We start from the raw sequence: 12,610 nt of genomic DNA, 5'->3' as shown, positions 1-12,610 counted from the left end.
ACCTAGTCAGCCCATCCTAGTTAGAGTGGACTGACTGAATGGTTACTGTAGCAGGTGAGGCATGGCTGGGGGCAGTGGGTCACTGGAGGTGAGCCCTGGAAATGTTCATCTCTCCTGAGGCTCCTTCCCTTCCGTTCTGCTTCCTGGCTGCTTTGAGCAGAATAGCTCTCCTTGGCTGCACCCTTCTACCATGATTTTCTGCCTCATATTGAGCCCAGAACAATGGAGTCAGCCAATCATGGACTGAGACCCTGAAACTGTGAGCCCCAAATAAACTTTTCTTCCTCTAAGTTATTCTTGTCAGGTATTTTGCTCAGTGTGATGAAAAGCTAACTCGAACAACATGTAAGTGTCATCTTCAAACCAGGCAGAATGTCATGTCAGGAGGTAGGCTCTGTATATGCTTGTCACATGCTTGATTTGAGCATTGTAGTCATCCTTCCCTTTAATTAAACTGCAACCCAGACACCATATCATACCTCTCTGCAAACCCAGGATCAGCACAATGCCTCCTTCTCACAGAAAAGGTGGCATAACCATCTATTATCAACAATAAGTGTATGAGAAATCAGATTTTGTTTTCAACTTGTTTTTAAAGACGAGGTTAAATCTAGAAGCATATGGCAGATTATGACCAATATATATAAGCAGGAACATGGAACTAATTAACTGAGGAATGTTTAGGGACAGAAGAAATGAGATGAATTTATCTTTAGGCCAGTCTTGAGTATCTATAGATGATAAGAAGAGTAATTAAGTGATCAACACAAATCATAATGCCAATTTTCACAAAATTCGATTTAATAACTAGATGATCCCATTGCATTCAATTATCAAATACTTTCAAAAAGAATTTGGAACATAATTTAATACATAATTTAAATAACAATTAACCCATGAAAGAGATGGATACCCAGCCCAGAGATAATTGCCAAGCACTTCTAATAATATTATAAAACAGGATGTAAAGATGTATTTCATCATTTAAACTATAAAAATGGTTCTAAAGGATAATATTCTTAAAGAGTTTAATGCCTGGAGAGATAAAATTCTCAAGGAGGATTCCAAGCTCACTCAACTTCTGAGGGAATTTCTGGTGGAGACATAGGACAAAACAAGATTGATAAGACCGTTAAACCATCCAAGTATTCCCTGAATTTGAAAATTCAGAAGGTTAGTTTGGTTTCTCAGGGGCTTTCTCTCTCCACCTCCATTTCTGCTCATTAATACATTGTATCAGCCTAGAGACAACTAACTTGAAAATGAACTCCAAGTTTCATATCATCCACTAAAAAAATAACATTTTTGATATTATGAATATACCTTCTTGAGGGTAACTACATTCTGGCCCCAGAAGTTCATTTCTTGCAACTTTGAATGACAAAACAACGGATGTAGAAACAATCTTACTCTAGGAAAAAAAACCAAACAAACAGCAATTTCATAGTGTTATTTCACAAAGTGAAGCAACAGAGCTAATGAAATTAGGGAGAAAGACACAATCCTAAAGTGGCTGGGTAACTTGATTTTATCCCATGGCCATGCTCAAACCCAGGAGCCATCTTACTGTTACAAACTAGGGCACCCTGTAGGAATACTAAGGACAGACAAGAAAATCCTCTACCATGGCTCTGAAGAAAACCTTGAAGTACAGGCATTAGAAATGCCAGACCAGGACTGTTACCTCCAGAAATGAGAAAAAAGAAAATAGCAGGCAGAAGTTTGAGAATTACAAGATGATATATTTTGTCTTCATTATCTGACGTTCTGGCTTCTACTTGCTCCACTCTGTTAGTGATACTCTCATTTGAGTTTTTAATTTGGTTTACAGTTTCCTTCATTTCTAGAATTATTGTTTGATTTTTTTTAATAATCTCTATCTCCTGATAAAGATGCTTAATTTCTTCTTTTATCTGTTTATGTAATTCATTTTGAATGTGTTCTTTCACTGTTTGAATTTGCTGTCTCATATCCTCTTTAAGGTTCCATTCCATCTGTCTAAGGTATTCCTTGAGTTCTTTATTTGACCATTTTTCTGATGCCTCTAGGTCCTCCTGAATATTTAGGCTGTCCTGCATTGTTTGTACTCCTTTTCTTCCTTGCTTTTTCATGCTGCTCATGTTACTTCTTGTTCTGTTTGACTGCTGAGTTACTGTTTACTCCTATAAATTTATTTGATGCTTGGGAGGAAAGGTATTAAAAGGGAAGGGAAGAAGTCACTGTCACCGCCGGTTTCAATGGAGTTATCTCCTCCGCCGCATTCTGGTGACGTCAGTTCTCTGCCATGGTGGTATCCCATGCAAAAGGCGACAGTTCGTTCCCTTTGCCAGGTGACGAATGCAACGGGTGGGTCCTGACTGGCTCTCCCAAGCCCGGTTTCAATCCTGTGGCCACTGCCTATGAAGGCTCGGTTGGCATTAACCTCCATAGGATCAGAAGGGTCGACCAGTTGTTTCAGCAGGATCCTTTAGTGCTGAGTCACAGCAGTTTGTCTGCTAGAAGGAGGCGAACGGGAGCTTGAATTCAGCTGATCCGGGCTCTGTGTGTGTTCTGAGAGGCCCAGACTGTTCGCCCCAGATCCACGTCAGCTCAGCATTGCCTAGTGATCCTGAGCAAACAGCATTTAGATGGTTTGCGACTCCCTATGCCCGCGCAGCTGAAGAGGTCAGAGACTTGATCTCTCTGTGCCCACAGCCATGTTGCAGATCTCCGAAGTTTGAGAATTAAAAAAGAAAAAAAATCACTGAAGCAAAAATTATAAGCATTGGGATTCTGTTTAAATTCATGTAACAAAAATACAAATAGCATCTTCACTAAATAGGAAGAAATGTTTATTTTTCACATACACAGAGAGGGCTAGAGACAGGAAGTAGGAAGTCTAGTTATAAGTTGGCGTGGTGGTCCCACAGCATTATTAAGACCAAGATTTCTGCACTGGAACCTTAATGAGTATCTTTATCTGCTTCTGGACCCTTAATTAAGAGCATCTTTCATCTTCATGAATGCAAGATGTCTGCTATATCCCCATGCTGACCCTCCAGTTGTGAAAAGAGTGGAAGAACAAAGAAAAAGGACAAACTGCATTAAGCATCCCTCCCCACTTAATTATCACCCAGACTTCTATAAGATTTCTTGCATATTGTCCATCTCCTCTTCACCTTGGAAACTAAGTTGCATGAAGGTAGATTTTTTTTTCTCTTGCTCACTGATATCTAGCTATTAATACTGGATATAGAGTTAGTGCTCAGTAAGTATTTTTGAGTGAATAAAGGAATGAAGCAATGACTGTGATTGGAATGTAGTAATAAGCTTACATGAAACCAACCCAGAAGTCAGGCACTTTGAAGCCCAGAGTACTCTTGATTGACAAGCTCTGCCTTCACTGCCTCCTAAGGATGTTGCCTTTTTCCAAGAAGTGGGTGTTTTCAGTCCCTGGATGCTTGGGACTACACTCAGTGAGATGGCATATTAAACGCATGAAAATCTGTGCCTTTAAATACTAGTTCAGAAAAATTATTTTAAAACATGAGAGTTTTTAAGAGAATTCATATGGAGTGGGTGCTTCTAAGGAGGATTTCTGATTACAAAATCTCAAAAAGTAATTGTTCATTGGATTAAAAACTCTTCTGAACTTGACCTTGCAGAAAAGGGCATATTTTAGACTATCTAATAAATAAATGTACCTGCATTTAAATTTTTTCTCTACAAAAATGTTAAAAGGAAAGGTTTCAAAACATAAATCCAGTGCCCGAGTGAATTGGCTGCAGTTTTATGATCAACAGTAAAAGCTGTCATCTGGTTTGTCAATTATACACAAACTAAAAGGTCTTTGAGGAGGTCTCCACACAGAGGACTTTAATGACTTACAAAAAGTCTACATCAGAATATGTGTCAAGGAACAGCTAATTAATAAGAGCCTAGTAAGGAAAGACTGACATTAATGTAAATTAATGGCATTATGGAGTATAGCAACAATCTGCAATTGAAGATTTACATAATCAGTCATTATAGTTCCCCTGTTGTCTCTGGGGTCAATAATGTGCAGTTTTAAGACATGCTAATACATATTTACTCATTAATCTACAATGCCTTCTAGGAGAGAGTCTGGGTCTCTGATTGAATTAATTCATATTTAAATTATAATAGCAGATAATTGCTTCACAGATTGGAAGAAAAATGCATGAACTCCAAAGATATATACTAAATATAGGTCATTTATATAAGTCTTTGCTTTTCCAATTTATGTAGTAAGATAGCTTATGATCTACCAAAACATCATCATAATTAAAGGCTCCATTGAGGCGGGATCCCAGATCTGTATTTGCCTCAGAATGCCTGAAGAGACTGTGAAGGGTGTCTTTGGTGAGTGTGGAGGAGGCAGAGAATGGAGGTGGGAAGGAAGAGATGGATTTATTATCTTTTATTTGGTCATAAAATTACAGCAGAGTCTCAAAGCAAAATGCCAACGATGATGAGAACAAATTATTCCAGGTCCTAGGTATTCTCTATGACCCTTAATAGTGAAAAATCACTAAGTGATAATTATATTTGACACTTTGAAGTAAGTAGTCTAATTTTTTGCTTCTAAATTACCATAATATATTACAGAAATGAATTTAAAATGAAGCTTTCTACTGTGATATGGCCAATCATATTGACCTACTATTTATATAAATTTAATATTCCCTAAACTATATACTAACCAGAGATATTTGTTCCTAATTATTACAAGAGTAAATTTCCTGTATGCTACATAATATATTTTCCTAAATGTCAATGGGTTATTCTGATGGCCTTTACAGTCCAACCTGGAACATGAAAGATACATGGGTAACAGTGACTGTGTCATAGCCAGAATTACCTGTGCATACATGAAAGCTAAGCACTGCTTCTTAATGCTAGAGATGGGGGTCACATTTTTGCTTAAAGATGCAAGTACAATAGCATATACTTTTCTCTTGGAAGCTAAACAAAATGTTTACACATTCCCAAATTGCTCTATCCTTTTGGACGAATGACCATTTTTGCTTTGCTGGGGTTGTCTGAGCCAACGTGAGGGAATTTATCATCTTATGATTGAAATGCCTTTTAAACAGGCTGCAAGGCATTGCTGTCTCGGCATTTGGCTATACCAACACTTCATTTAGGGATGAGCATTAATCTCTCATTTGCATGGACACTGACTTCTCTCCTCAAATGACATTAATAGTCATTATAAATCCACTTTTTACTTGCTAGCACTATGCCAAGATGGAATGCTATGGGAAAGCATTATATGGAAATTGCTTTGGACAGCCAGCCTATGCATGCAGTCAGCACCATTCTATGTACCTGCCAGTCAGAATTTGATATAAAAAAAAGTGGGACATAGAACACATGCACAAAAATTTTTTTAAAATCATAATTTTTGCATAAGTTAAGGAATGCCTGATGCATAAAAAATAAAGAGAGATGGATTCAATTGACTGTGATTGGAAAAGATGCGTCAATGCTTTCCCACTGTCTTCAAAGTTCAAAATCAAGCAAGATTTTTTTTTGAGGAAATGAAAAAATAGGGTATAATGTGTAATCATAAATTATTCTTAGAAAAAAGAAGTGTGTGAGATCAACAGCACTAAGTAATTTTAACTTTTAAGTTTTATAAATTTGAGGGCTGTGCCCTAGATGAAATGGTTGCATTCTGTATTAATTAGCCCTTTTAAGTTGCAATAAGACATGTTGGGGTCAAGACTTCCATAAGAGACATGTAGAGAAGGTAGAAAACACGGTAATATTTGGGCCTATTCCCTAAATAATCTTTTTTATATAGGCATTGAAAAAATATCACTAAAAATCAAACATCACACAAAAAATTCACCTGGTTGTAGGTCTAGTATGATTTTCCACAGTGGCCAATCTTCATGATAGTGTTCTTTATTCTTACAGGCTGAGGTTATTTCACTTTTGTTACTCTTTCATAGGATCGATCTTTCCTGAACACTCCCTCCCGGTCCCTGCACCGAACACACACACCTTTTTTTTTTCTTACAACATAAGGTGAAGATTGCTACACAGATAGCTCCTTCTTCCTAGAGAAGTGTGGTTTAAAATAATGAACACTGGGAATCTACAAAGAGATCTGGACCTTCATGAGAGACAATAACCTAAACTTTCTCAATTCCACCTGATGCTGGGTTAGAAACCACAAAAAGTCATATCTGATTTTAGCCCCTTGGCTAAGTCACACATACTTTACATTGGAAAATAATTAATCAGGCACAGATGTTTTTTCTTCTAGTCACCTATAACTAGAAATCAGAAGAAATTTGAATATAGAAATGTTATGATCCACAAATTAATGCTTTTTCATTCCTGCTAAATTAAGTTTTCAGAACAAAAAGAACAACAAACCAGAACATTCCTAAAATCTAATGTCAATACTGCCATTCTATACATGTAGAAAGTCTTTATATAGATATGCTTATGAATCCCTAGTCTCTTCATTTATAAAATTAAAATATAATTTTCCCTTTTTCAAGGATGCATATGAAAAATTCCATCCTACCTCCTCTACTTACCTCCCACTATTAATTAATGGTTGGGATGAGATTTTTAACTCAGGTGTTCTTTGACTTCAAAACCCAAGTTCTAGGCTCCTGTCCTTCTGGAAAACTCTCTCTTCTATTTTTATGAGGTAATAAATAGTATATTGATATATTAGAATTTTAAAAAAGACTTACAGAAATATGAATCTCAACAATTTGAAGCTATTAACTTGATGAATGATGTATAATGATAGAACATGAATTGTATAGCACCTGTTCATAATTTCCTGAATAATTGGACAGCTCATTCATTATCTTGGTCCTTTTAGCATCCTTTGGGTATTCTAAAGGCACAGTGGTTCTGGGACCAGCCATGTTAAAATTAACAGAATCCTAAATCATCTAACATGGCTTCAGAGTGGGATGGATGTGTTTCACCTTAAAATGGCTGGAAATTTTACATCTTCACCTAAATGAATGGATTAAATCTTAGTTAAAATTTTCATGTTCACATGAAACAATCCTCCCTTTGTTTTATCTAAGAGCTTTAATTTTCTTAAGTATTAAGGTTAGTCAGCATACTAGTTTTCCATTGCTGCTATAACAAACAACTATAGTTGCTGAATGCATCCCAAATTTGTCATCTTACAACTGAAACCACTACAGGTTTCTCTAGGTTGGACCAGAGATAGCAAGTTTACACTCTGTCAGAAGGCTCTAGGGGCAAAAATCTCTGTCTCTGCCTTTTTTAGCTCTTTGAGCTGAATTCCTTGGCACATGGCTCTTTTCTTCATCCTTAAAGTGGATCATCTTTAAGTCTTTCTTTACTGCCATCATTTGTAGCCCTCATTCCAATTCCCAGCCTCTATATTACAAGAAACCCTGTAATGGCATTGGGCCCACTCAGAAAGCATAGGATAAGCTCTCCATCTTAAAATACTTAATTTAATTATATTTGCAAGTTCCTTTTGCCATGTAAAGTAATCTTCACAGGTTCTGGGATTAGGATGTGGACACCGTGGCGGAGGGACTTACTATTCAATCTACCACAGACAAATTTTTCAATTTGACATTGTGATACAATGGAAATAGATTTTAGGGTGTGTCTTAGTCCATTTTGCAATGCTATACTATAGGCCTATAGACTGGGTAATTTATAAAGAACAGAAATTTCACAATGCTGAGACTGAGAATTCCAAGATCAAGATGTGAACATTTGGAAAGTACCTTCTTGCTGTGCCATCTCATGGCAGAAGGCAGAAGGGCAAGAGTGGGCCAGAGAGATCAAGAGTGGGGCACATACAAGGAAACCACTCCCATGATATGAACCTGCTCCTGCAATTTAGAAAACAAAACAAAACATTAATATCTTCATGAGGGTAGCTTCCTCACTATCCAAAATCCTCCCACTTTGCTGCGTTGGATAAAGTTTCAATGCATGAACTTTGAGGGACAGATTCAAACCTAGGAGAGTGTATTATTGGTGTAGAACTATTTGTGAACATTTTAGGAGTGGTTTATTTTCAACCAAGCTAATTGTAAATAGTCATTATTATACAATAAGTACTTTCTTTGGGAAAGTTAATAATAAACTAAGCAACAGTAATGAATTATGCTCCCCTTCCTTGAGATATGTACAATAATTGTTCTCCAAAGATATACTGCTATTCACCTCATTGAAAAAATAAATAGGAGTCTTTCCTCAAATGGTAAAGAATAATAAAAATAAAAGCATTTAATATTAGCCACTTGTGATTCAGGGGTTTTGATTTACAGTTTTAAAAGCTTTTCAGAAAACCAGGAAGTTGCAATAATATTTAAATCAATGTCATTCAGATGTCTTTGCAAGGCAAACAAAGCTCTATCAATTGAACAACCAAACCACTGTTCAAATTAATCAGTAGGAACTTGATAAATTCCACTGATGTAGAAAATTAGCACTTTGCATGTTTCCCAGATTTTGATTTCATTTGGGTGTCTGGTCATGAATTATAACCACTCTTCTTGGACTCGAGCTATTTCACTTGAAATCCATTATTTCTAGCAGAATTATGAGTCTTGTTAGGGAAATGCCAGCTATTTCCATTTTGAGCATCTGCACTGCAGTTCTATTATTAACATGGAGCTCATTTGAAAAAGGGAAAAGAATTAGATTTGTGTCTTTGGGGCGGTGGGGGAGGGGTGGGTGGTGGTGAGTGGCGCTTCAGTGAAACAAACAAGCTCACAAGGCTGCTTCCAATTGACACAGCTGTCATGTAAATATCTGTCCCTGCTGTATAGCTAAGGGATCCTGGGCTTAAAGACCTTGTAGCCATATGTAAACAATGCAGTGCTGATGACAGGTTTACAGCACCACGGAAAACATGCGCAGCTGTTTCATCCTCGTTCCTAGAGTGAGATACAAATGTTCGGGAGGCAGATCGCAGATGCTTAGGACTGAGTTTTCAGGCTTACCGGGCTAGTTCTGCTTCTGTGATGAGCTTTGCCTCACTGCCTCCTGGGTCATGCCATTCCAGCCCTGGGTGTGAACCCTTCTGTGCAGGCATGAGCTGAGTCTCTCCCTCCCTCCCTTCCTCTTCCTCTCCTCCAACTTCAGCTGGATTGTTTCCCTGTAGGGGAGAGGCAAAGCTTCTCTTTCACCACGGGACAAGTGGAGGCGTGCTTGAGCCACACCTCTGCATGCTGCATTGATCACCTGACTCTCCAGGTCAAAGAATCAAAGGGGCTAATGATCTACATTGGATAGCTCATTGACTCTATTCCCTGTTATTGCTGTCTTCTGTTCACAGCTTTCTTTCCAGGGTTTAGCCCTGGCTCCTTACAAAAGAATCAAACTGGAAACCAAGTTTGGGCAAAGGTAAAGGCTTAGTAAAACTGAAAGTGCCTGTAGATGGGAAATGGAAAGCAATTAACCACGCACAAGTCAAGTAGGAGGAAAAGTTTTGGTCCCTTTCCCAGCTCTGGAATCAAACCCAGGTGACTGCGCACATTTTTCAGGCCAACAAATACCTGGTGTTGACCTTTGGATATTTATCTGGATTCCCCAAGTAAACATAATATTTCACAACCTGAATTATTCAGAGTCCAAAATTATTTTATGTGTTCTAGCCACATTATGTATTTATGGACACAAGTCCAATAATAAGGCTGACTTGTAAACAAGTACTTTTTTTTCTTATTTGAGTTCTTTTCTTAAATAAAAGAAATCAAAGTGTGATCAAAGTATCTGAAAAAATCAACTCTGCTATCAAACCAAATCAATTCAAATCCATTCATAGCCATTTTGTAAATATGAGATTATGGGCAAGTTACCGAAGCTATCTAAGCTTAAGAGTCCTTATTGTAAAATGGGGATAACTAGAGTAATTTTATCTAAGGATCCTTTTGAGCACTATCAGGACAATCCTTACAGTCTTTAGTTTAATTTCTGGCACACAAAATTCCCCTATTAAATATGAGCCATGATGATTATTCTTATATTTTGAAAAATAGTGTTGTAAACTGGAAACCCTTATGAAAAACAAAAAAAAAAGTTACCAATAATCCATCCATATATGATTTCCTAACTTCCTGTCCTGTAGCCTCCAGAGATTGAACTTTCAACTACAGTATCCTCTGAACTCCCTCATCTTTCCTGGATCCAAGATGCCATATGTTATCCAGGGAACCTCCTTTTCCTTCAAAAATCTAAAATTCTTATCCTAATCTTTCTCAAAAATGCTGCAGCAAGTTCATAAATAAAAGCAGCTCAGAACTCAGGTGCAGCATTTATGAGAAGGGAGTAGAAGGCTCTAATTGATGCATCAGACATTTTAGGTCATTTAGGAGTATGATTCCAAATGCTCAGCTACATTCTGAATTGAAAAAGCTTGGGTAGATAGTGAAAGGAATTTAAACAGTCAGAGAATGTTTTTCCTTTGGGACAATGTGTTCTGAGTTCCAACAAGTGATATAAAAGTCAGCCTTGGAACACAACACTTCCTTAAATTGATCAATTATTAAGGCTCCACAAAATAGGGCTTTTTATAAAAATGTTCTATGATTCCACAGAAAGACAAATCTACTTGCACTTCAAAATAAATAAACACATTTTCCTACATCTTTTAAAAATAAAACTTTATGTTTTAGAGAAGAGTGTTAGATTTTTATTGCTGTGATCAAAGTATCTGAAAAGAACAACTTAGAGGAGGAAAATTTATTTGGGGGTCACAATTTCAGAGGTTCATTCTATGGTCAGCTGATCCATCGATCTGGGCCTGAGGTAAGGCAGAACATCATGGTGGAATGACATGGCACAGGAAAACTGCTAAGCTCGTGGCAGCCTGAGAGCAGAGTAAAAGAAAGCAAGAAGCCAGGGACAAGATATAATCCTACATTCTCCAGAAGCATCCCACCTGTTTTCAGTTACCACCTAGTAATCCATTCAAATTATTATTATTTTTTTTTTTTTGGTAAAACACCGATATTCAAATCTTTTTTTTTATTGGTTGTTCAAAACATTACAAAGCTCTTGACATATCATATTTCATACATTAGATTCAAGTTGGTTATGAACTCCCAATTTTACCCCAAATACAGATTGCAGAATCACATCAGTTACACATCCACATTTTTACATAATGCCCTATTAGTAACTGTTGTATTCTGGTACCTTTCCTATCCTCTACCATCCCCCCTCCCTCCCCTCCCATCTTCTCTCTCTACCCCATCCACTGTAATTCATATCTCTCCTTGTTTATTTTCCCATTCCCCTCACAACCTCTTATATGTAATTTTGTATAACCATGAGGGTCTCCCTCCATCACCATGCAATTTCCCTTTTCTCTCCCTTTCCATCCCACCTCATGTATCTGCAACTAAGAACATTCAAATTATTAATCCTTGAAATAGATTACACAGAGATGAGGTTTTAGCTCTCATAATCTAATCACTTTGTCTCTGAGCATTCCTGCATTGCTTAACACATAAGCTTTTGGGGTACACCTGGTATGCACAGCATTACAGTTTTAGATTTGTGACAGAATTGGGCAAAAATATAAAGTTCTCATATCCCTCCTATTCCTGAACATGCACAAACTCGCTCACTATCAACATCTCACATCACAGTGATGCATTTGTTACAATAGATCAACCTACATTGACACATCATTATTACTCAAAGTCCATATTTCATGTTGGAGTTCATTCTTACTGTTGTGTTATATGGGTATTACAAATGTGTGACATGTATCCACTGTTATAGCATCATACAGAATAATCTCACTGCCTAAAAAATCCTATGTTTCATGTATTTACCTTCCCTCCCCATTAACTCCTCACAACCATCACTGATTTTCTTTTTCCCCCCGTCTCCTGATTTTGCCTTTTCCAGAATGTCATAGAGTTGAAATCATATAGTAAGCAATTAAAATTGAATTCTTCCACTTAGTAATATGCACCTAAGTTTTCTCTATGTCATTTCATGGCTTAATACTTTATTTCTCTTTAGTGCTAAATAACATTCCATTTATCCATATAAATGGAAGTATATCCATGTCTGAATATACTTCAGTTTAGATGTTTACCTCCTGAAGGACATCTTAGTGACTTTCAAGTTTTAGAAATTATTAATAAAGCTGCCATAAATCTATGTGTGCATATTTTTGCATGGACATAAGTTTAAAGTTTATTTGGATAAAAGCCAAGGAGCATAATTGTTGTGTCATATGGCAAGAAAATGGGTAGTTTTCTAAAAAATTGCTATACATCCTCCAGGGTGGCTATACTATTTTGCCATATAGCAATTAATGAGAATTCTCATTGCTCCATGTTCTTGTCAGCATTTGATATTTTCAGTGTTTTGGATTTTGGCCAGTTAACAGGCATGTAAATGTATTTCATTGTTGTTTTAATTTTCAGTTTTCTAATGTTATGTGGTATTGAGCATCTTTTAATTTCACCTTGCCATTTCTTTAACTTTTTGGTGAGATATCTCTTCAGGTCTTTTGATAGTTTTTTAATTGAGTTGTCATTTTCTTATTGTATATTTTTATAAGTTCTTTATATATTTTACATAACACTCCATTATTAGATGTCTTTTGCAAATA

At 36.8% G+C, this 12,610-nt stretch overlaps 1 long non-coding RNA gene across 1 annotated transcript; it reads right to left on the bottom strand.

The window, feature by feature from the left end:
• Positions 1 to 4,898: 4,898 nt before the first annotated feature.
• LOC124085971 (uncharacterized) lies at positions 4,899 to 9,119 on the bottom strand. The gene is made up of 3 exons (XR_006849654.2): positions 8,979 to 9,119; positions 7,752 to 7,859; positions 4,899 to 5,993 (listed from the first exon to the last, which is right to left on the bottom strand). It is a non-coding gene; the product is annotated as an uncharacterized LOC124085971 (long non-coding RNA).
• Between the last annotated feature and the right edge of the window lie 3,491 nt (positions 9,120 to 12,610).

The sequence above is a fragment of the Marmota monax genome, unplaced genomic scaffold, assembly GCF_021218885.2.
Source record: "Marmota monax isolate L192 unplaced genomic scaffold, Marmota_monax_Labrador192_F-V1.1 WCK01_AAM20220418_F8-fsc00126, whole genome shotgun sequence".
NCBI lineage: Eukaryota > Metazoa > Chordata > Mammalia > Rodentia > Sciuridae > Marmota > Marmota monax.
The sequence above is the reverse complement of the archived record's forward strand: the minus strand, read 5'-3'. Positions and strand labels throughout refer to the sequence as shown.